This window comes from Adiantum capillus-veneris, chromosome 11 (assembly GCF_014529385.1).
Source record: "Adiantum capillus-veneris isolate H3 chromosome 11, ASM1452938v2, whole genome shotgun sequence".
NCBI classification, from domain to species: Eukaryota; Viridiplantae; Streptophyta; class Polypodiopsida; order Polypodiales; family Pteridaceae; genus Adiantum; species Adiantum capillus-veneris.
This window is the reverse complement of record NC_140941.1, coordinates 56,642,472-56,668,981: the sequence shown is the minus strand read 5'-3', so window position 1 is coordinate 56,668,981 and position 26,510 is coordinate 56,642,472. Positions and strand designations below refer to the sequence as shown.

At 38.9% G+C, this 26,510-nt stretch overlaps 1 pseudogene; it reads right to left on the bottom strand.

The window, feature by feature from the left end:
• Positions 1-8,371: 8,371 nt before the first annotated feature.
• LOC147447276 (uncharacterized) lies at positions 8,372-21,926 on the bottom strand (annotated as a pseudogene).
• Between the last annotated feature and the right edge of the window lie 4,584 nt (positions 21,927-26,510).

The following is a 26,510-nucleotide window of genomic DNA, read 5'->3' as shown; positions in this document are numbered from 1 at the left end:
GAAATATTGAGTCATCTCACATCATGGGATCAAACTTCTATGAATACCCTTCCTAATGTCTTTTTCTTTAAAGACTTTTTCACCAAGCCAATAATATCTTAATGCCTTCATAAGACAAGGCAAGTTTAATAAACATAAAAAATAAAAAATAATTTAAAAATTATACTTTTAAGAAGTACTTAAATAAAAATATCTTTTTATAAATGAAAATATTGCAATATTAAACATCATTGGATCAAATTTCTACTACGAATGCGCTTTCTTCTCTAAGTTTTTTTATAGCAATTCAAATAAACAAACACAAAAAGAAAGAAGAAGTTAGTAGAGCTTTAAATGAAGGGCCAAATCACAATGGCATTCACAATATAAAAGGAAGATATAATCTTTAAAAATCTTTTCTTCTTTTATAAAAAAAGGACACATGTCCACCATCGCCAAGCTCTGATCAACAACTAAAAAATTGCACCATTTCTCCACCACCCCCTATGGCCTTATTCATGTAAAAAAATACAAGTGAAAAAATCAGGGTGGCTTTCTAAAACATTTAGAACGTCATAAAATCATTAGGTTGAGTTTAAGTAGCATCAGTGTTCAAGAAAGGACTGCCTCATCTTAGCCTTGAGCCGGTTGAAAATAGAGACCAGCTAGTTGCAAACCATGGTAAAGGGAAGGAAAACTAGTGAAATATATGATATAATAGTTCAAAAATCCTACAAATTTTAAATTTATGCTAGTATTTTTAGTTCACTTCTTTGTAGGGAGGAAACTAAGCCGGCGGCCGCTTAATAAAAGAGACTTCCTAAATATTGACTAGAATTAAGCTATAGAATGTAAGAAGCATCAAGCCATGTGAAGCTGTGAAATAAAATGTGAAATTTAAAAAACTTGTTAATATATATGTGTGTGTATCCATATGATTTACTAGAATTATACAACTGAAGTTTCACTTTAACATTCTAAAACAATAGAAGGCAAGAAAAGTCAAAACATGTCAGGATATGAAATAAAAGTGAAATGAAAAGATCCATTTACTATTAAAATTTGAAATAACGTTTAATACAATTCTGAAGCATCGATGTAAACATTGAAAGTATGCCTAGCCCAACTCAACTCTAAGGCTTCTTTTAGAAAGCCAATAATTAAAAGAAACAATAAAGTGAAGGGACCCATTGAGAAAATAAAACAAAAGAATATTTTAATGCTTGCATAAGACAAAGTGAGGAGTGCCTGCTAAAGTTAAGGGGGATGAACGTTATGGGAGTAGGTCTAAATGAGAGCCTATAATCACATATCATTTTTGTTGTGCATTTAATATAAAATTTTATTGTCTATTTTACACACATAATCACAAATGTCTTAAACAACAAGAAGGTACACATTGACATTTTAAAATAAAATAAAATGAAAATAAAGTAAAAAATAAAAATAAGAAAATATAGGGATCTATTGACAAACTAAAACAAAAGAATATTTAAATAGTTTCATAAAAACAAGGTGAAAATATACTATGGCCTACATAAGGCTATTGAGAAGAATTTTATAATAAGAGTCTTCTTTGTGAGAGAGAAAAATAGGAAGTGACACTAGTATTTTGAAACATGTGGTATCACAATAAAGGATTATGTTTTTGATTAAAAAAAGTGTAACAATAAAATATTTAGATTACAATAATTCCAAAAATATAAACAAGGTGAAAGATCACGGAGGCCTGCAGCACAACAAATGAATCGGGAGGAGAAATGTTAAAGGTGGTCACAGGGCAGCATAATGTATGTTGCGGAGTGATCATACCAATACATGTAGCTGGATCTAGCTTCGTAGTTGGAGATTGTTGAGCTAGCCCAAATATGGTCTAAGGAAGATCCATAGACAGTTGTAACATCTATTATCAATTGTCTGATGTTATATTTGTTTAGGAAAGAGGAACGGTGGTTGTAAGAAGTATTAGGAACTTTAATGTCAATGTTGAAGTCACCGAAGATAATGATTGGAATTTTCATAGCGTGTTGTTCAAGCAATGATTTTAATGCGTCAATTAAATTTGTTAGTTATGGTGAAGGTGAATTGTAAAGAGAAACTATTTTGATGATTTTGTTGTTTGCGAACTTGATTGCTATGCAACATCTCAACTCCTGGACAAGAGATATTCCCATGGTCAAAGTGGATTAGTGTTTCTTGGTGGAGAATGGAGACATCCACTTTTGCATTAAATTGGTGTTGTAGAAAGCCTGGTATTGCACGTGGTATTATTTTTGTTAGTCTTGTCTTTTGCAAACAGAGTACATGTGATGTCATTAGCATGGAATTTTTTGCAATCTTTCTCATGTGTTTATTGAAGGAGACAACGTTTAGAGATTGAATGATGATATGTGTGTTTGAGTAAGTTTGTAAGGACTTTTGGGTGGAGATCCATTTAGCTTCTAGTTTTAGGCGATCCAATTCTTCCAGTACAGTTTGGTCAACTTTGATTTGGGCAGGTTGTATTCTTTTGAGTAGGTATAGATTAGTTGGGTCTCGAACACGTGATAATGCTGTGTATGCAGGGCCATGTGTTCTTATGTGTTCAGGATTGAAGGCTAGTGTTTGCAATGTAAGACCCTAAGAATGATGAAAGGTTCAAGCATTAGCTGCTTACAATGGATATTGATATCTGGAGATGATGTTCAAGTAGTTTTTCTCGACTTGCAATTACCGAACGACACGTTCTATTAGAGTCCATTCTTTGTTAATGGTTGATGAATACAATGTTTGATTTTCAAAGCATTTTTTCTTTCCAATGATAGGGTTAGAGAAATGAACCTAGATTATTGTTTTTTTGCTTGTTTTTGTAAAGTTTTTGTACTCCCCTTCTGCTTCATTAACCAATCCATCAAAAATATTCAAGTTTCTTGCACATAGCTCGAGAACAATGCATGTTTTCAGGCTCAATGTGGAATGCAATCCTCTAGTCAATTTGGGATTTGTAGGAATGTTAATTGTTTTGTTGCATGAGTTGTTTCTTTTATCAATAGCAATTAAATTTTGGGTTGTTCCCTCCATTTGATTGAAAACAGTAAGATTATGAGTGTCCTTTTCTTTGTTGGAGTAAAATAGATGAGAAACTTGATGGCTGATTGGAACAGGTTTATGATAATTGTTGTTAATATATTCCAAATCCTCAAAAGTATGTTGTGCAACTCGAAGTCTATTAAGGATATCTATGAACATTGGATCGTTTTGTCGCATTGTTAGTGTAAGCTCGTAGCATTGTGGATGAGTGAGCCAATACGATGGGGAATTGCTTCTAAAAGTGTATGTTTTTTTGTGAAGATCCAGCTATCCTTAATAGGGCTTGCCTGACATAGATCACTGTAGAGAATGACATCCAATCCACAGAATGGTTTATTGTGAACAGGCTTGATAGCTCGCAAATGCGAGTCGGACATGGAGAACACGCTTGAACCTATCAAAGAGACCTTATTAAAAACTACAATTCATAAGTCTTTCTATTGGAGAGAAAGTGCATCCAACTTTTCAGCAGTCAAGCTTGCTTGTGTAGAAGTAATCAGAGGCAAGTGAAGTGCAGAGTGGATTGTGGTGCCACCAATACTAAAAGCTGCCTTTCTTATGTATGCCATTGGCAATGCTGTTGGATATTCTGGATTTGGCAAGCTTTTATGGTTGTAAAATCTTTGCAATCCTTTTACTAATAATAGTAATGTGAATGTTTTTCCTGTTCTTGCACCTCTTGTGAGAAAGGGATGTATTTTTTTGTTGGGTTGAATTCGTTTTTTCAACATTATGTCATCAAATATGTATCGTTGTTGGTCACTTAATTTTTCAATGCCTGCATGAAAGTCATCATTTGTCATGGAGGTGTATTTAAAATGTTGCAAGTGGAAAGGGTTTTTAAAGCGCATATTAATGTGCAAGTCATTAAGAATGTCTGTGTGATGTGAGGCATGTGAGTCGTTGTTTGTTGTATTAGTTGTGGTTGGGGAGGAAATGTAGTGCATTTCAAATTTTTATGTTGGGCTTGGGTCTTTATTGAACTTGAGTTCATTTGATTTTATGACTTGTAGGTATTGGTTATACACATCACTCCATGCAGAGGATTTTGTCAAATGTTTGTTTTCATTATTGATCCAAGGAAGATATAGCAAGCATTGTTCCCTATAGTGATCTTCTGGGTGTTTAAGAATGTTATATTTCACGAATCGTATGATCTTAGCTTTACACAATTCTTTGTATGTTGTTCCCTCTTGTTTAATTTTTGATGCATTATTCAGTCAAACATAGATGCTGGAGACTGTGGTCTTTCAACATATTTATCAATAATGTTTTGGAAGAATATGTTTGTGTCAGATGAGTTTAGTTTTTATAGATTTGCTTTTCTTTTGAGGACTAATGCATGTTGATCAAGAGGGTTAGTACTTATGTATACAAAGTCACGAGTTGTAGTATGGAGTGGTAATGATAGTGATATGTAAGATGCTTATTGTGCACTAATTTGTTGTGTGTTAAGAATAGTGTTGCCGACCTTACGCAACCGCTCAATTGTTGTTGTGTTATTCGCTACACAAATATCAAATTGAGATTTTATGGCTCCTATAAATGTGTTGTCCATTTTTGTCATGTATGATGTGCAATAACTTGTTGCACCATGTGCGTTCAAGATGGATTGAACATCAGTGTTTGCGTCCCATAGGTTGCATTGTGGGATTGAAATTGTTTGTATAAATGTCCTTCATATTTCGTTTCAAGAATATTGTTGCTGTGGATAGCAAGTTTCTTATTGCCAAAGTATATTCTTCAAACGTCAAATGCAAGCTTTGCAGCCATTCCTCAAAGGAAATGGTGGTTTCAATGGAAAGTGTATCAAGGCTATTCTTAATGCATTTAAAAGCTCTCTTGCTTCTCATTGGATCTTTGTAGTCATTGGCAGTGGGTTTGAGAATGATTTTGAATGGCATGGGGAACCTTGAGAAACCAAAGCGACAACATTTGCCTTTGAGGCAAGTTTTTTTATGACGATGTGTTTGTATTTTCGTGAAGGTCTGGTGGAAGCTTGGAGATGTCTGTACTTATGTACTTGTCCACAAACGTCGCAATAGTATCATCTGTGTCATGTTTGAATAAAGGATCTTGTTCAACCCATAAAAGACAATGACCATGCTGACTGCCTTGGCTTTGGAACTCTGTGATGAAGAAATAATCAAGAATTTTTCCACAGACTGTGCTATCGTTGAGCAATATTCTTTTCATGGCTGTGAAGTGATTAAGGTAGAAGCGAGATGTTTTTATTGGATCTGCTCGTACCAAACGTCTATGGAAGGAGCTATCGCTTTCATTTGTATCTTGTTTAAGTGGGACTATTTGTTGCAAGGCATCAAGAAGGCTTTTCCAACGTTTTTTAGTTGAAGAGAATGTCACAAAGAAAGTTGGTGGCCCTAGTTGTCGAATCATAGCAAACACCCTTTAAAAAAAAAATTCTTTATAATCTGGTGAGGTACAAAGCGCTTCAAAGTCTCTATAGCCTAGTTGTGATGAGACTACTTTCTCTATGTTTGTGTCCTGACAAACCTCCCTTGCACAGAAGGTTGCTCCCTCAAGTTTCGCTTTTGCACAGGCATATCCAAATGGAGGAAAATATTTTTTTGTGTCATGATTTTCACTAATTTGAAAAATAATTTTTTGATGTTGAGTGCAAAACGTCTGTCTTTGTGCATTAGCTCCCACTTGGCTACTGTTTGGTAATTTTTTGATATGTGTTGATGGTATTTTGAAGGCTCTCCAAAGAAGTCATCGGAAAACTAAGCTCCTCACAAAACTCATCAACAAATAAACCAAGTGGATTGTTCCCCTTTGATGGTGCAACATGAAAAATTTTGTTGTTATAATCGACAACTTGCTCAGTAGTAGTGATGTTGTGTAGGAGAACATCACTGTCAATACTTTCCTCATCCTCCATCTCATATATGGTTGTGTATAGGGGAAGTGATGAGTGTGAGATTTTTTGAAAGTGTGCAAGCAATTTATCATTTATGCTTATGTTTTCCATTTTATATAAAGAGCTATTAAGAAGAGCGTGTGTGGCCTTTAGTGTCAGTAACGGTATAACAAGCCCAAGTAAGTAGCAATGTGTGTACTCGAGCTTACGTTTGAGGCCTATTAAGATTAAAGCCTCATCTTGGAGAAAGTGGGGAAGCACTTGCTGTGTTTTTTTTATGTTTGCAAGAACATTGACCGCACTCCCTCGCAAACCATATTGGCCATCACAAGTTAGTTCTAGAATCTTTGCAAATGGTATGCGAATAGAGACCAACCGCGCTTCACTATTGTTTAGTTGCATGATTGGCATCATAGGGTTGTTAAAGTCTAATCTATGCAAGCTCTTGAACGGCACCTTGGATTTGTTTGATTTGCACTTGCATGCACGACAACAAAATAGAGAGCAACATATTTTTCGCTTTCCACCTCCAGTATGTAAGCACAGTGGAGGAGCAAATTGTGTGACTTATGAGAGGAAAAACAATCGGCCATATTTTTTGCAAGGATATATAGGCGTGTCATTTATCCTCTTTAGAAATTTGTTCACAATCTTGGATTTTTGTTGTGGATGAATGGAAGGATGTTGATTCAATGAGCTAATCTTTGTCAGCTTTGTATGTTTTAGTTGCTTTAGTTTTGTTGTGATTGTAGAGTGTGTATGGATACAAAGTGGTTCCTTTTGAACAAATAGATTTGCGATTTGAGTAGCTGGTTTATCCATGTTCTCTCTCCACAAGTGGGTTAATGCATCACACTCTCTAATTGTCCAATGGACAACATTACAACGTGATTGTGAAGTTGTGAAAGCATAACAAATTAAGCCCATAGTAGATGTATCTATAATTACAAGTCCTTTTTTAAATTGTTGAATTGATTTTCCAACTACGTGTTGTTTGTTGTGTCCAGTTGTGGCATTGTGATGAGTATTTTTTTTAATTTGTGAGACAAAATATTGATGACTTCCATTATGAGACTCATCGATGTTTTGCAAGTTTGGAAGCATTTCTTTTGTTTGAGGATGTATTTGGAACAAGCAAGCAAAGTTAAGGGCAACTAATAATGATAGGTGAAGATTCATAACACTAGGTTCAGCTTCATACCCACCACATGGCCAGTCGCATTGATTTTGAAGCGGCCAAAGTATGAGGTTGTTGCCAAGGTATCTCTTGCCTCAGAAACGGACTCAATGTAAATTTCATTGAAGGTTATATCCAATCCAAGGACTAAATCCACTGCTACACCAATGACTTGCACGTCAAGAATCTTTTTTTATTTTGTTGCAATACGTGCTTCCAACTTTGGTGTCGTGATTTTTTTGGTATTGTTATTGCAAAATCCACAATAAGGTGCTTGCCTAAGTCTATACACTTTTGTGGATTTACAATTCGAACAATGCTTCTCTAGTAGCACACTATTGAAGTTGATGAACTAAAGTGTGCCAACAACCTTCACAAGGTAACTATGTAAGAAAATGAGAGAAGTCACTTGTAATATATCACTTTATCCTATATGAGCACACCTCACGGTTGTAGCCCAAGTTTTTGGTTTGAGCCTCAAACACAGCAGCAAGCTCCTCTCTGAGGCGTGCACTACGTACTGGCACTAGAATTGTAACATCCAATATCAACAAGGTGTTGGGTTTGCCAAGGAATGCACCAATGTTTCTTGCAACACACATTACAGATCCATTAGCAATCATCTCTTGAAGCAATAGTTGGCAGTCATCTTTGCGAGAGTTCACAAAACTTAGCTATAAGAGAAGATTCAATATGGAAACCAAATAAAAAAGAGCATGAATGAATCATGGAGCATTTCAAATCTATAATAAAAGATTAGAAAACAGTAAGCAAGATAGTTGAATTCTTACAAATGCCCTATCTGATGGGAGAGGACCATCTGCAAACCAAGAGGTCACCAACAAACCCACCAAATCTTGACTGTGAGTTGTGCTTTTGTAAAATAACAAAAGCAAGTGTGCTCAATTGAGAACATCCACTTGAAGTTTGTTGCACACTTATGTCATCAAGAAATGCATGTATCTTGCAATCAGGGGTGAAGGTGAGAGACACTGAGAAAGGATCTGCTACGCTTACAGTAGTTGTAGCATCAATATACAAGGAATACAGTGCTGACCCCCCATCTGTCCGGTTTTTGCACCTGACAATTGGACTATCAATGTGAACAAAGTCACCTAGGTGGAGCTTGTCAATGTAGAGGTCTATGTATGGATCATTGACCACCACCGTAATAGTGTCAGTGCGCTCTTCATCAACTAAGTCGACCTTCAAGTAACATTTGTATTTCAATTAGTCAAGACCAACTTTGTAGGTCCCATACAGATTCAATATCTTGCCCTCAATACAGAATCGTGGGCTTGAGTTAGAGATATTAGCAATCAGGAATTGTGGGAGAAGACTTTGAGCAAATGGAACAATGCTAGGATCAATAGGCTTGCTATGTAGTTGAGATGATTCACCCACTTGATATAGGCCAGAAGCTTGAACAGAAGGCTCAACTTCAATCGGACTTGGATCATTAGTAATGATAAGAGATATCTCCTCAATACGATTTGGGACAATTGTTGCTTGCAGTGGCAGCGGAGCCTCAATAGACAAAGGCTCAATATGAAGAGGTCTTGCCTTGTTCAACGCATGAGGTGGAACAACTGTTTCAAGATATGCTTCCTTCTTGACATTAATGGGCTCCACCATAGCTTGGTTGCCTACAGAATCCAAAAGATAGAAACATAAGCAAACAGTTGTACGAGTCGATAAAATGGCTCTCAAACAAGCACACTTTTGCAAAAGAGAAGGCTCACGTCCAAAGTTCACCGAGTCGTTCAAATGAAACAATGCGTGTGCAATAGGCTTGTGAGGCCTATGAAAGTCTTGCTTCGATCTTTTGCGAGGCGGTGATGTTGTGCATGCAGTTGGGAATGTGTCGATATATTTATCATTTGAGATAGGAGTAGCTTCAGTCAACCTTCGGAGCTCTGTAGAACATCAATTATGAGGACCTAATGCCTTCCAGATATAACAAAAAATTTGGTAATGAAAGCTAGAAAGGCAAGCATTCATTTGTGGTACAAATTACTCCTTGGATATTAAAGCACCTAGAAGGCAAAGAGGTGTTTGCAATTATAGCAAGGTGGGTAATCATATGAGAGTGGTGAATGTTCTTGTCATATAGGTCTATGTGTGTTTGTGTGTCTTAGAGAGAGAGAGAGAGAGAGATTCAATGGCTATGTGGTGATAATGAGCACATGTTAAGCATCGTAGATGTCATGACACAACACAAGACAAGAACTCTTATGCTCTTGCATTATGCAATCAACAACATAGGAGTTTTAAGCCTTGTGCAAATGCAAGTAGCTCGGTTATGATGCAAGGAAGTTCCACACACAATATGATCACCACAATTTCTTCATAGATGGCGTATAGAATGCTGATGAGCACTCAAACATGGCAACAAAAGTGCATGCATGCCAAATGGAACCATCGATAGCAATATAGTACACAATCCGTTCAAACCTAGCCTAGAGAAACATGGCTTTGGACGCTTTTGACACAAATAGAAAGGAGTGGATGCCACCCAAATATCGTCGCTTAAGAGTGGTCTATCAATTGGGTTCTTAAAAGCTAACAAACATAAGAAACCTTTACATGTATTCGCAAACATGGAGAAGAGCACATGCACCTACAACATTGGTCTTCGAACGACATAGTAGAAGCATATTGTGTGCACTTGTTACGCATGCAATGCTATGGTGGTGGAGAGAAGGCACAATGCAGGGATGGAAAATAAAGGCTAAGCGTGTTGCAGAATCTCCTTGTGCATGAAATGGTCAATTCAAGGCACAATGCTCACAGCCTCAACCACTCGGAATATCGCTATTGGAGCCCCTCCCGTTTGTCAGACATGCAATGTCCTCGATCACTATTTTCAAAAGCAATAGTCCGTCTTTTTCTAAAAATTCACTAAATGCTAAGTCTTCTTCTACTTCTTGAGCTAAATCAGTTGATGAGAGTAGCACTGCTATTGACCTACTGCCAGATTTTGACTATCTTTTGTCGGTGTATGAGTCACAATTCAAGACTAGACAAACATCGTGGCACTAATTCTTATTTCTATTTGCTCCGATTGGAATGCTCCTCGAGAAGTTTCAGAGACGAGGCCAACAATTGTAATTGGCACAACAAAAAAGCGAAGACCATGTAAGGATTCAAGAGCAGCACAACACAACAACAAGAGAATGACTAAAACAAAGATCAAATTTGAAAAATAGTAATCAAAATAACCATCAGCGAACAACGATATTCACCAATTTCGGAATGAGTAGCACATTCGTAATACAACTCAATAATAGATTTCGCAATACAAATTCTTTAATAGTTTGATGAAGCAAAATGAGAAACTACAGCAACACAAAAGCCCTCAATAAGTCTCACCACCTTCAAAACCCATGTTGTCAGCACCATCAGGGTCTCCACTGCTTGTGTACCATTATCGTGCTTCAGCAGCAAAAGAACTCCCACTATGTTGTTTGGAAGCCTTGGCAAGCAAAGGTAATTTTAATATTGAATGTACTCACAGCTTTTGAAATGCACAAAGACAGAACAGCGCCTGCTCTTATAGAATTTCATAAGAGGCATTGCACTATGGCGCCCTCTGAATGTTGAGTCTCCTTGTTGTCCTGCTCGCCAGAAGGCCAAAACGACCACGTTTCTGGATTGCAAACACCTCGCATCACATTGAATTTGCAGCAGCACAGAAAAGAGAGCCGTTTTGGGCTGCGAGCAGATTCCCATCAGCCATTCAATGCCTTGCAAGGCGCAACACACGGGAGATAGGCTATGTGGGAGAAAAGCAAGCCATGCAGCCATGCTGGCTTACCATATGACGCGGCAGAGCGATCTGCAGAATGCTAGAAAAAAGGGAGTCTTCACAAAAAAAGGGAGTCTCCACCTGGCACTCATCAAGCCATCCAAAATAAACGACCAAAAAATTACACGCTTTCTCCACCAACCTCTCCTATGGCCTCTACGGGCCAAAAATAGTGTTTGCCACAATAGTCAATGCCTCTTTTCAAAGAGAGAGGTACACAAATGTTGACACCCTCTCATAAAGGTCCAAAAGAAATAATAATAAAGACTTTTATTATCATTAGCTTGCCATGTGGCACTAATCTACAAGCTTTATCCAATGGTCTAGAGATGCACCTAAAATCCAACCCTTTACTAAGGACTACTTATGTATCCAAAAAGTAAGCTTAATAAATATAACTAATAATAAAACAATCTAATGGAATGGACTTTTATGAGGTCCTTAAATGAAAAGACCTTTTAACAAAGTAAAATATTAAAGAAAATTTGATTAATAGACCAAAAAATCCTCTTGGTGAAGCATCAAACCATCTCCATATCACCTTAAAGTGAGTTGGACTAGGTAGGCCCTGCCAATTTTGGAAAGAGGTTTATTAAATAGAATCTAAGGAGATGCTCGTGAGACGTTTGGGGAAAAAAGAATAGTAGGGCACGTGGAGAGAGAGGGTTGGGGGGGGGGGGGGTTACAGATAATAGTGCTCTGAGGGGATCTTTGAATGCACAGTCGGTTGGCCTCCCATATAGCAACGCGAGTCGAGCTGAGAGAGGGGGAGAGAGAGGGAGGTGTTTTCAATGTGGTACCATTGTCAGAACTCAGGCCGACCAAGAAGAGAGAGAGAGAGAGAGAGAGAGAGAGAGAGAGAAAGAGAGAGATTGATTTGTCTACTATGCTGTTGCACAATGCCATCGCCGGCTTCGATCTCATGCAATGACAGGCAGATGACGTCCAGGATCAGTTTTGGAGAGCGGTGCGACATCCACTAGAGTCTAGCATCGATACGAGAGAGATATTGATTTGTCTACTATGTTGTTGCACAATGCCATCGCCGACTTCGATCTCATGCAATGACAAGCAAATGACGTCCAGGGTCAGTTTTGGAGAGAGGTGCGACATCCACTAGAGTCTAGCATCGATACGAGGTGTCCTCTTGGAAGAGAAGCAAACACGAGAAAGAAAGCGAGAGGCAGAAACGGACATTCTGATCGATAATGAGAGGGGAGGCACAAAAAGCTTGGTGGGAAAAGGGAAGTGAACGCCTTGAAGAGCAGGGCATAGCACATGCAAAGGCAGCTGAGAATGGAGAGATAGAGAGGAAGGCTCCAACCTCTAAGGGCTTGCAATGCAACAGATGGTTTGGCGCACATGGGAAGGGGGTATGCCCGCTGATGGCAACTGTGCAGGGCAATCATGGCAAGGGCACACTATGCGATAGCAAAAGGTCCTTTTGATTCAAATTTTGAGATTGTATCTATTGGTCCCTCTCTCTTTCCCTTTTCCTTCCCCTTCCAAGCAAACAAGAAGTCCAAGTTGTTGCAGAATAGAGATGGACCGGGTACAAGGTAGGGAATGATGGTGAGATTAGCTGAAGGTGCGTCCATTCAGTAAGCAGTAGAGCCAAGCCGACCTAGAGAAGGGAGGGAAGGGGAGGGCGAGGGGGAATTACATGACATGGACATGAGGTTGCGTGGGAACCGCTAGAGCAAGGTACTTTTGATTTTTGGGAGAGGAATCTTGGGGTTTAATGAATTAATGATTGAAGAAGAGAACCAATGGTAGACCGAGTAAAAAGAGTTGGATTAAAATAGTAAGGTGAATGTTGACATTTTCATATCAACATCAAATGTTGAATAGAAGTTCTGGAGTCTTAAATGAAAGGACAATGTACGACTAAAGAAGTTTATTTTAAACCAAAATTATTAAGACTAAGTCATAAGGTCCTTAAATGAACGAATAGATTCTATACTATATATAATTGAGCTTAAAATTTTCAAGGAAAGAGAGGGTATCCATGTGTCGCTCTCTCCTTCATTTCAAGAACCTTAAGAAACATTTGGTTTGAAATGTAAAATTGAAGGGTAAGTAACAAGTCATTTGGTTTGAAATGTAAAAGTGAAGGGTAAGTAGCAAGTACTCTCATGGCGGTAGAAAATTGAAAGACTTAGTTTTGGCTTCTCAATCAAAAAGTCTCAAACTTAGTACTATATCTATATTTATATTAATTAAACTCTTTAGCAAGGCCATGGAGTTTTACTCAAGCCTTCAATTTTGAAGGGTGATTTCTTTTGTTTGTGGCTCTACTTCGCATTTTGAAGGCCTTAAAGAACACCGAGCACTATATGACATGGGCGTGGTTAAATGGGATCAAGGTGGAAGTGACATATCATGACACACATGCATTGTAGACCATGCAATCGGTACCCAAATTTACAAATCAGTCTGCACTTACAATGTAATGCATAGGAGTACCATGATCTTCAGTGAAAGCATGTGAGCGTAATGGTTAGAGCCCATGCCTTGAATATGGTAGATCGTGGCTTTGATGTGCAAGGTGCGAAACAATCTTGACAAGCTCAAATTTACTTGATGGCTCAAAATTATTTTTTCGCCTTAAATTTACTTGACAATCTAAATTCGACGGTCTGAATGACCCCCAATGTCGATCCCATTGGGATATGCCCGGGCTAGATTGTGCGGAGCATAGAGAACTCCCTTTCCCTTTCTAGCCTTGAAATTTATACTTGAACTTCCAAAAATGTAGAACTTTCAAAGATTTCAAGCATTGTATAATGTTGAGCTAAAATCTCTCACTCGGCACCTTTATGTATAATTTTCCTTCTAGCCACGAGAATGTGCACATTGCATGTTGTAGCTTTGCACAAAGGGCTAAAATCTCTCACTCGGCACCTTTATGTATAATTTTCCTTCTAGCCCTGAGAATGTGCACATTGCATGTTGTAGCTTTGCACAAAGGGTCAGAGTCGAATGATCTCAGAGTCGATTGGCGCTACCTACACCTTATGTGGGACAACATGAGTGTGCACACAGAGAGAGAGAGAGAGAGGGGGGGGGGGGGGGGGGGGAGGAGGAGGGTTTCTCGAATAGGGCCTGCCAAAAATATTTTTTCTAATCAAAGAAATCTTAAAATAAAAAATTGCACAATAAAACAAGCTTTTGAATTTTAGGTTGAAATTTGAAGAATATCGTATTGACACTAATACTTGCAAAATTTTGTCAATTTTCTTCATTGGCAAGCTTGAAATCTAGCCAAATTTGTAATTTTAATGGCAAAAATACACTAAACTTGGCTTATTGCAAACATTGGGAATCTCACATAGTCCCAAAATAGAAGAGCATGATAGACGTAGAAAAGTTGAATACCCAGTACATCCATGATCACTCTCTCACCACCCCGAGCACACCTATTGAAAAGCTGCTACACCCTTGCATGGGGCACTGGTATGTGTGTCTTTTAGAGAGAGAGAGAGAGAGAGAGAGAGAGAGATGAGTCCTAGAGTCATCCATGTGTCACTTAAAGTGCTACTCTAAGGCCATAAAGAAACTCCAACTCTCAAATTTAATACTTATATATCTATACTACTTCTTTATCGAGCTGAGAAATTCTCGAGCACTAAGCACTTCCACGCATCAGAACGCTCTCTCTCTCTCTCTCTCTCTCTCTCTCTCTCTCTCTCTCTCTCTCTCTCTCTCTCTCTCGTGCGCGCATGGGTGAAGCACCACTTTTTTCAGGAATGTAGAACCTCACAGGCATTGACAATCGAGATGGATGTCTCTCCTATCCCCATGCCACTATTGGTTAGAGAGCATGAGGTTGGCAAATTGGCTTGCGAGAGAAGCTACAACTACATTGCCACAAGTCTAGGGCTCCTGGTCCCAACTCGGTGGCCACAACTCTCGTGTGTGTGTGTGTGTGTGTGAAAGAGAGAGAGAGAGAGAGAGAGAGAGAGAGAGAGAGACAGACAGACAGAGAGGGAGAGCACTTGCATATGTCCCCATGGCAGCTGTGTTAGTTTCCTTCAGCGCTTCTACTCTGCATGCGGCGAGGTTGGCCTTGCGACTATGCTTTTCAGCCTTTCATTTCTCAGCTTCCTGCCACACAAGAGGTGTCATCAGTGGCTGCTCTTTCTTGCACCTTGCTCAGCTACGCGATGGACGTTAGGAGCGGAGGAGGTCCTTCCTACACACTCGCAACATATCTTCCATTGGAATGCATAGGCTCAAGGTTTTGAAATATAGAAATATTGTGGAAACTATTTAGTTCACAAGGAAAAATTAAACCATTTATGCTACCTTTCCAAGAAAATAGACACCTGCTTAGAAGTGGAAGCAAGATATGCAAGTGTCTATGTGCTACCATGATAGAAAGATCAGACCCTGTTGGTATAGAAAGCCCTAAAAGAAAAAACTCATGTAATGAAGAGCGAGTTTAGACTTTGTTGGGATGTGAGGTGTCTTTTGAAGAACTTGGAATTGTTTACAAACTAAGGACTATGAGCTCAATATTTAAGTGAAAAACCAGGTTTGGTGCCTACACGTAGGTACTTTCTCAAGAAAGGGGAAGATAACTCAAAGATAATAGTAAGCTCGTGTATGTATAAAAGAGAACTGAGTAAAAGGGATAGGGGATTAGGTAAGGTAGGGAGCTAACCAAAAAGATACCTCATATGGCAGTATGTCAAAATGTGAAAGACTAAGAAGCATGTCACTACCGTTTATGCTAATATGTAAAGGGTCCATGGAGGCATGGTGACATATTCAAGCCAATAGTGAGGCCAATGCATTTTGATGTAGGCATAAGAGGGAAAACATATAGCAAATTAGGTTTGCGATAGTTTAATTTATAATCAAAATGAACTTAATTGTAGAGAAGTGTGGATGTACATGTCTATATAGCCATAAAGATAGAGTACAATCCATCAAATGAATGGTGGCAACAAATACAAATTCACAAAGGAGAAATGGTGGCAAACTGATAAAGTTTGTGTTTGTTGCTTATCAAAGCTACTATATTGAGATCAAGATGTACATAGTGTGACGAAGGTTTAGAATACTCTTGGCATTGCAATAACATGTGTGAATCAAATAAGTTGGAGGGAATCTGGAATCTAGATGTTTCACGAAGGATCATAGGTTGTGACTTATTGCATGCCTAAAAAAGAGTAAAACACTAAACTCTACCATTGAGATATGATTCATATAAAACATTATGCTATTCATAGATATTGACAATATAGAAAGAGCATGCAAACCTCTAAAAATACCATTTTCTCTTGCACATCTTCTTTCTTAACAAAATAGTTGACAAGTTTCATAGTGGCTCTTATAAAAATACGAAGACATGTTTTTCTTTTTTTGCATTACCCATTGCATTGAACTTATTGCAACGGTGTAGAGTGAGAGCATAGGGAAATAGCATGCATTAGCCCCTTGGCATTGATATGATACACACCATCAAAAGCTTACTTGGATACCAAAACATGGCCCCTTTATCACAAACGTGGTGACCGCCCATGCCAAACACGGTGCTCACATTGAAGCAATCATTGCAACACTTTTGGGGTGTGTGTGTGCGTGTGTGTGTGTGTGAGAGAGAGAGAGGGAGATTTTTTACTGTCCCTCTCAAAGAGATTTAAACTAATGCTCATTATTTGTTATTTCTATTCTCTCTCTCAAAGAGATTTAAACTAATGTTCATAATTTGTTATTTGCTATTCTTTCTCTCATAGAGATTTAAACTCTCATAATCTATTATTTCCTACTCTCTCTCGCTCTCTCTCTCTCTCTCTCTCTCTCTCTCTCTCTCACACACACACACACACACACACACACACACACACACGTGAGCACATAAACTAATGTTCATAATTTGTTATTTGCTATCTTTCTCTCATAGATATTTAAACTCTCATAATCTATTATTTGCTACTCTCTCTCTCTCTCTCTCACTCACTCACACACACACACACACACAGAGAATGCGATCAACATACAATACACTCCATGGCTAGTCCAACCTCATTGTACACACTATATAAGCAACATTACCTAGAGCAAGCCACACCTTTAAGTTGGTGGTCACACGAGGCACAGTTATCAGTATTTGATATTTGTACCTACTATGCATTATTTTGAGAAATTCACTAATAACTAAGCCTACTACATGGTCGCACAAATAGAGTGAGCCAAAGTTGAACCTGTCCTACTGCCACTTGGCGGTTCAGCTCCAACCACGAGCCATTAGTTGTCCTTGGATGCGCCTCGCAACAAAACGGGTGCTCTGCATGTGTTGCAGCTACCATGGCTGTATAACCGGCTCTCTCTCTCTCTCTCTCTCTCTCTCTCTCTCTCTCTCTCTCTCTCTTAAAGAGGTGCAGACAACGTCGTCAACATGCGCAAGCTTAAAAAAAGCAACAATAAAAAAGGTACAAACAATAGGCCTTTGCAACTATGCCAATTTTGGCATACTTACAAGAGCCTTGGCATAGTAGAACTGAAATGCTTCACTCAAGAGGCTCAATTATCCACTCAACTTACTTATAACTGAGCCTCGTGTGACCATTCCCTAAAGTCGATTTCTATAGTTGTTACTAATCCACGATGTTAGGGACACCTAGGCCATGGGGCCTTGCCTTTGCTTTTAGAACCACAAAGCCCTTGTAGAACCCACAATTTTACGACTCTTATTTCAAAAAATTTATGACCGCAGCAACGCACGGGTCACATACTAGTTTCAAACAAAACAAAGACAATAAGAAAACAAAACAAAACAAAGACATAAGGTACGTACATCAATGCCCTGCAAAACATTATAAATGCCCTTTGACACAAGAACATGTTGCATCATATAAGCCTACATTGGATAATTATCCCCATCTAGTTTATCCTCAGCAGCAATGAACATCTTAAAAACATTTGTGTTGTTGTGAGCCATGATGAGTGACTACACCTGCTATGAAAAATGCCCGGAAAGAGAAAAAACTAAGTAGGACCAACAACACATGCTATATAGCATAACCCAAAGAAGACTACTGTAAGGGACCTGTTCTACAAAAAATTATACTGACAGAAATTTTGCACAAAAGGAAAAAATTGCCTATGCAGTATTGCTTGTAGTGGAAACGGTGGCCGAAATAGGTTCCAATCAATATTCTGAGCAAGCTCTACAAGCTCTCTTAAAGTATTTGTCGACCTAGTGATACTCACCAAAGCTCACCCAAATCGGAGAAAGTGAACAAGCGGGTGTTGGCAATGCTTACGATTATACCCGAAAGAATGTAACCTCCTCTGATACCAATTGTTGGAATTAGGGTTGTAGGAAAACACACACATCTTAGAGAAGATGAACAATCTTAGAGCACACAACAGAGAGTGTATTGCTTAGTGCACAATGGAAAGATAATTTAGTCCTAGAATGATGGCGTATATACAATGGATGGGGGAAAAACCTCCTAGTGAGGGAAAAAAATGCCCCAACGGCCCTAAGTATGTTCACACACATCACTACTTCATATATGGTAACGAAATACTTGATGCTACCTTTCTCTATCAAATCGAAGCACGTCGATGGCGTAGCCACAAATGGTCAAAGTCGAGAAGAATGCCATAAGCTGAAAAGCCATAAAGAGTGTGCTCGTTGAATCCGAAACCGAGCCGAGAGTCAATCTGACTCTCTCTCTACCCGTAGAGGTCACGAGGGCACTGCGGGGAGAAACTGGCAAGTAGAAGGACTCGCCAATATTGTATGCATGGTAGAGAAGAGTCGATGTGCTCTCTCTTCCTCCCTCGCTCTATGCCGAAGCCGTTGGAGGATGTCAAGATGGATGCCGTGAATGCCCAAGAACATGATCACAGATTATTGTGGATAGAAAATGCACTTATAAATGGAGAAGTTCCAAATGAAGAAGTCATACAATTTATTGATCGACATATAACCACTAGCTTCCACAAGAAGTACAGTCAAATGTCGTAAAACTTGCTACAAAAATATAAACATTGTCGATTTGAGTTTCCTTGCTACCCAATGTCTTCTAGTACAATTAGTACAATTGTACCACCTTTTGAAAAATTATAACATTGTAATCTTTTTTTGGCCTGCCAAAGGCCTTAGTGCATGGGCGAAGGTTGTGCAATTCTAAAGTTACAACATGTGTATGGTTTGGGGGATAATTTATTTCCCTCTTTTGCCTTGCCATCAAGGAGTTTTTCGTAATCAGGAGAGCTCGTTTCCCACTCTTGTCCGGCCTCTGCATGTGTGTTGATATAGATCATATGCATTGTTGTTGCACATGAGCACTATTTCAACATTCAATGTTGCCACCCTTCGCATTCAGTGTGATTTAATTCTTTATGTGTGTTTATTCCCTATGTGGTGGCCTGCACTTACATTCATCAATAACGATGGTATCTTTTCTCTCTTTTTTTCCTCCTTAGTTTGACACTAGACCTTGCTTTGGTTCCTTTCTCATCAAGAACAGTGCTTCCACTGCAATGTTGAAAAGCATGGCTTAAATTTGAAGCGCTTCATACGACGCACTAAAAAAAGGGTTAAGGCTTCATATTGAAGCTCAGGATTTCGAGTAAATCTTCAAAGGATGACTAGTAGGTATGCCTTAGGTGCCCTATATATATATATATATATAGAAAAGAGAGAGAGAGAGAGAGAGAGAGAGAGAGAGAGAGACTAGAGGTGCTATACAAAAAATATTGCAAAGTTCCCTAGTGATTTTTATGGAAAGGGCCAAGGGGGTTCAAGCCAAGGGTCAACTTCAAAGCCCAACTTTAGATGACGTTATTTATAGTAAAAGAGCACTATATTCAAAGCTATGGTTGTTTTGTATGTACAATGATGCTTTGCTCCAAAGGCTAAGTGTCATCTAGACTTCATCAGTAAAAGAGTACAGGGAAGCTCCACATTTTGATGTTGGGAGTCATTTGATGCTCAACATATTCATGCAAGGAGTCCCAAAGAATTGACCCAAATGAAGGAGGGGGAGTCAATTTTAATTTAGTGCTCAATCAAAACTTTTTGTTTCCATTCTGATTTAGACACTTAATCCAAACCATTGTATTGGCCATTTTTTTAATTTACAGCATTTCCCATTTGCAATCGGGAATATTAGAGTGCAAACCCAGGACTTGTGGGAACTAATCTTAAAGTCAATGACATTTTCAAGGGTGTTTTTGTTTGAAGGCTTATAGTTTCTAAATTTTCCTTGAAACTCAAGGGCCAATCCATTTCCGATCGGGATCTCCCATTCAAATTGGGAAATTACGGTGCACACTAGGACATGTAAGTGACGAGCTAGGGAGGAACCATTCTCTTGCCACCATTCCTTGAAGATGAGGCAGCCATGCAATCAAGGACTATGTCAAAATCTAGGATATTCGTCGAGACTTATAACTGAAAATGCTTTTTATTTTGAAAATCAAGTTCCAATGGATTAAAAGCTGGATTTTGCATTTTTAAGTGGGAAAAGTACCCTACAAATTGTTGTCCTTTCTTGACAAAACCGCGAGGCTACGTTACATAAACTTCTTCAAATATGTCACCATTCAAGAAAGAAATAAATGTGTCTGATTGATGTACATCCCCATTCAAAATGAGATGCCAATGCACATAGAAAATGCACAATAGTCATAAGACAAGTGGGAGCAAAAGTCTCTTTATAATCTATGCCTTTTTGCTATGCATAACCCTTTGTAACAAGTCAAGCCTTATAGCGATCAATCTCACCACCGGGCTTGCATTTCAACTTGTAAACCCACTTTGTACCAATGGCCCTTTTGCCAGGAGGCAAATCACATACAGTTTATGTGTCACTTTCTATAAGTGCATCATATTTTGATTGCATGGCAGCCATCTAATTTTTTGAATTATGTTCTTCATCAAAAGAAAGAGGTTCCTCTATATCACATAAGCTAGAAACAACCAAAACATAACAATCTAATGCTTAAAATGCATGGCGAGAACCTGAATGAGCACGACTAAACAAAGGTCCATCGAATTTACTATCACGCAAAGTATGAACCAACCATTTTGACATACCTCATATCCAAGGTTTGTTTTGGCCTATTTAGTTTTGTCGTTTGCAGATCATCGATTTATCTTCATTCTCACTTAGGTAAGAAGTTAGTGTTCGTAGCGTTCCACGTTTTGTAGAGCCTGACTGCTTTGATCCCCAATCTCCATACAAAGATTTTTCATCAATTCCATGGGTGTTCTATCTAGCCGAGCTTCATGGGTGGTCTATCTAGTTCCATGGGTGGTCTATCTAGCCGAAATTCTTCAATTGGTTCTAATTTTAGAGTCAAACTCCCATCTTTTGCTTTCCTAACTCGTTCCCACAGGTGGTTTGGCCAATCTTCTTTGACTATTGGCACTCAGTCTCATCCTTCTTCATTATCAGGAACTATCAGCTTAGGTGACTGTGTGTCATCCTTTTCCAAGGTTTCCAACTCATCCTTTTCTTGAGCTTTTTCTCTAAAATGGTTTTGGTCTCAAGTTCCACTGGTTTTCCTATGACTTTTAACTGAGGTCTCTGTTTTTCCAACATGGTTTGTGTGATTTGCACCAAGTTCTTGTAAGCTTCTAGTTTACCTGCTTCCATATCAAGTGCTGGATAGTTTTTCCATTTGGTTTCCAAAGTTTGACCTACTTTTAATCCAACTTGGTAGGCTTCCAAGGTTGCATTGATTGGTTTGTAAATTTTATCAACCAGTACTGATCTAGTTGATTTTGGTTCAGGCTCCTTAGAGTCTATTGAAAAAGTATACATCTTTTCCTCTACCTCCTTCCATATCTTCCCTTCAATCTCCCTTCGTAGTTTTTGTCTCTTGAGTTCATATCGTTTGCATCTTTCTTTTTTGGATTTCTTGGAGGAATTTTTGGATTTGTCAGATCCACTTGCGTTTTCTTGCTTATCCCCCTTGGCTTGTGCTCTAGTCACTACTTGAATAGGAATTGTTGGTTCCCTTTCTGATGAACTACTTGGCATGACTTGAACTACATTTATAGCAGTCTTTTCTTTATTTGTTGGATTCCTAGGGTAGTCTTTAGGAAATTTTCCACCCTTACGTCCACATGCTCCACAATATGCCTCTATAGGTCTTGAATTCTTATCTGGTTCAAGACAGTCGTTTTTCCAATGGTCATTTGTTCCACAGTTGTGGCAATTTTTGTTTTTTGTTTGGACATTGGCTTGATCATAGGTGGTCTAGCTCCCTGGTTTGCAATGAAGTAGAAAATTGATGTATGAGTAGGTGCTTGATACATTGGTTCTACAAGGGCTAAACCACCCTTCTTCTATCCCCATTGTTATTGAACTCGTTTTAGGGTAAGGAATAACATGTACTAGATCCTGTTCATCCACCTGTCCCTCATGCAACACATACTTGATTGGTATAGAATTATTCCCTCGGAGTGGTGCTTGTTGGCCTAATACTAGTTGTGGTCACTCCATATTCATAGGCGATATTTGCATTGGTGCCACATTTGGAGGATATATATACATGGGTTATCCTTGTGGCCTCATTGACACATATTGGAAATTTTTGTCATATTTGGGCTTGTAGTAGCACTTGTTTGTCTCATGATTTGTCCATTTTCCTTCAATAGCAATCCATTTCAATTGTCTTTGTTGTCCCATAGGCTGTCCATGATTTGGTCCCTGTCCCGAGCCTCTTATAGGCATCCTTTGCATGTTGGTCATCATATCGTTCATGTGTTTAAGCACCTCTATAGCACTGGCAGGAGCTGTAACATTTGGTCCTACTTGTGTTGGCATGGTGGATGTAGTTCGCTCACTCTGTGTATCTTTAGCACTCTCTCCTCATTGAAGATCTTGCAATTATCAGTCAAGTCAATCGCATCCAAACTGCACGCTTCCCAAGTCATGTGTTTCTTGCTATACAAAATAACATGAGAACCTTTGTTTAATAGTCCCTTTAAAAACAATGAGACAAGTCTTTCCTCAGTTGGAATCCCCCACTCTGAACATCTGTCTATATATTGTCTCATCCGACTCACATTGTCTCCTTGTTTTTGTTTGAAATTATAGATTTATGCCACCGTACTATGCTTTATTTACATTTTAGAACAACCAGCAACAAATCTCATTGCCAAAGTTGGTAAATCGATTATCAACCCATGAGGTATGGTCTGGAACCAAGTTAAAGCTTTTTCCTCTAAGGTCATCCCAAATGCCTCAAACTGTGTATGGAAGTCGGTTATGCACTTAGCTCTCAAAACCTGTCTAAAGCTGGCTAAGTGGTCATATGGATCCCTTGATCTGCTGTATTTTTTGACCCATTTTTGAAAGTCTGCTAGTCTGACTCTACGGTTATGCTCAGCATCCACTGTCTCTCTCTCTTCTAGTTGGTGTTTCTCCCATTAAGCCTTCAAACGAGCTGTTTGGTAGATGTGACTCATGTGGACCTCTCCTTGTCCTAGTGTCACCCATTCTTTCCCTACTATAGGTGGTTTCTTCATTTCTACCCTTGGTTCCATCATTGAGGTGGCTGCCCCCAAGCTATACTTCCACTTTGATTGAACATGCTATCATAGACTGTATCATTTGGGCTTACATATTGTTCAGTTTCATGTACCATTTCCGTAATCACTTCTTGGACCGAATGTCCCTAGTATTTAGTCAGCTCAATCTCCTTCGAAGTCATCATAACAAAATTATTGTTATAACAATCCCTAAAGAGATGGATCGGTAGTTCTGCTAAGCCCTTCTCCTTGATCTTAAAAATATACACTATCTTCAAGGGTGTCAATTATCCTGGTTTGTCATGTGTGGTCCAGATCGAATTATGACATTGTTGGCTTCCCAACAATCGACTCCAAGCCTAGGGTTATTCGTGGGTATGCCTTTCAAAGGTTTGGTATCTATCAAGTCATAGCCTTCTAATTTGAGCATAGGAGGTCCTAATTTCACAACCGTATTAGGAATTAGAGTATTAACCTCCAATCCCCATTTGTCTACTGAATCAGGATCCTGTATCTTGAGGTATTGCACCTCGTTTTGGTCCATATAGAAGTTGTCATGTTTGTTGGCCCTTACCTCCTCTTCAAACTCGACGGTATGGTCATATATCTTCACTACAAACTCCTCGTTAGGATCCACATAAATCTGGGCTTCATACTTGTTGGTTTTGAAGAAGGTCAAAATATGCTTGAACTTGAGAGAGGTCCCACCTCCTGATTCATTTGAAAAGGAAGACATCTCGGCAAGAGAGATTATGCTTGAAGGGGGAGATGGATATAATCGAAAGAAAGATATATGTCCTAACACCTTCTTAGTTAAGTTTTAACAAATTTCAATCAACCACCATTCCTAGAGACATGGCTTCTTCTTCAACCGGCAAGATTAGTTTGTTTTTGGATACAATTTATGTTGCGTCAATATGGATTGTCTAGCAAAGTTTGCAATGGTCAACCCTAGAGATCTTGGGGGGTGTTGTTATACTGATATCTTTGCAATCTTGTCTACCCCTCAGGGAGAAATACAAACCCAAATGGAAGATGGTGTATCATTTGGGGATCAGTTCCAATTCATTTTGGACTCATTCCTATCTATGAGACTCCTCCTGGTGTTTCAGCCAAAATTTTGGGAATTTTATCTCAACTCGAAATGTAGAAATGGTAGAGCTATCTGAAAGCTTGTCTAAAATATAACGGTAATTGCATCTATGAGCTAGATCCTGTTCCATATGATGATTCTAAAATGGTTGGAATGTAGCAAATGTATGATGGACATTGGTGGGTGAAACCTGTACAATCAAGAATGAAGTATCCAGCTATCAGCATGCAAAGTAAATGTGGTGGATACTTCATCTGTAACAATGGTACATGCCCCATCAGAGAAATAAACTTACAACCAAATGAAACATCATGGGACGAGAAAGTTGATGATGTCAATTGCGTCCATGGGTATGTTAACCTTGATAGACAAAACTCTAAAGTGCTTTCATTGTGGGAAAATTCAGTTCTACTTCGAGAATGCCCTTGCACTATTTATTACTTACTCACTGAGAACAACTGGACCCATTTGTTGATCCATCTTAAAAGTCACAACCACCCAAGGTATGTTCCGATCTACAATCCAAACGGACGAGAGAGCTTGTTTCCTATGTGGGTTTTGAAATACCTACGACTGGCCCTAGGCATTTGCAACTAAATCTTGCAAAAAAAATGGTAATGGGAGCAATCATTCATGAAAATGGAGAATAGCTAAACAACAATGAACTTCTCTCGATCTTGGAAGAGATGAGACTATTGATCCATACACAAAGGTAATCTTTCAATTCCCGTAAGAGAAGAATCAATGCGCATACAATTTGATAGTAATATAGTAAATGCATTTTTAGATTTAAGCCCATGATGAAAGAAGCCACTACTACAAGGGTTGGAATTGGGGCGGAGTCTCAATTTCTCAGGTTGAAGAACATATGCAGGTACAAGTATTTCCATGGCATGCTATTTCGAGGGTGGTGCATACATCCTAAACAAAAGATGTTGCGTGTTCAAAATGTCGACATGTGGTCATGGATTAGGTGTTGAGCTAGTTAATAGAATGTGACAAGATGGGGATGGAAACTTGCAAAGAAGTTGGGTTTTCTTTGACCACGTATGTAGGGTTGTGAGCTAGACAACAATGGAATCATATGTGTACAATCATGCGTAAGTCTTTTCTAAGTAAGCTATGAATCTTTTTTGTTTATCTAAGCCATTGAGCAATCATGTACCTATGCAGAGTTCAAGAAATGCAAACTATTTCTATATGTGAGATGAAACAAGAAGACACGGACACACAAATCATGTTTTGGGAAATGATGAATGTCGTGCTACTTGACAACAAACATCGTCCAATTGATTTTAGAGGATTCATGGCCGATGAGGTAGAAGCAAACTAGAGAGTAGTCCGCTTAACGATGTGCCCAACAATGTTATGGAGGGTCGAGAGCTTTCACGTTTATTTCACTAGGAGAAAAGCTTGCAAAATTCAAACTACTCATTATGTACATAAGAATTTCCAAGATGAGCACAAGCGTTTGCGTGAATTATGGCATTGTGCAAAAAGTGAGGATGAAGTAACTAGCTTTTATAGAAATATACGAGGTGCTGAGTCTCTGGCATAGTGGCAGAATTATTGGCTAAGTTGGTGGCATGTGCGATATCCTTGCTGGAGGAAACACTTTGTTGGGATAAACATGATCAAGCCGTATTTTGAATAAACTTCATTTGGTTGGAGAGGGGTAATGGGGGAACACACCCAAGTTACAACACAAGGCCTCTCTATAGCTCAAGGCATTCACAACACCCTTGTTCTCTCAAAAAACACCTTCAAAACTTCACACTTCCACGAGCAGACCACCCTCTACACACAAACCAACACACCAACATGCTCACCACAAGAAAACCCGCACTCGGTCTTACACCATCGGCATCACACACTTGCACTTGTCGAGATCAGCCACCCATGCACATTTCACAGCTCATACCACCAACCACTTCCACACACAATACCAACACAAGAGGGAGCTCCTTCCTCTTTCTCCTTCTCTAGAATGAGGGC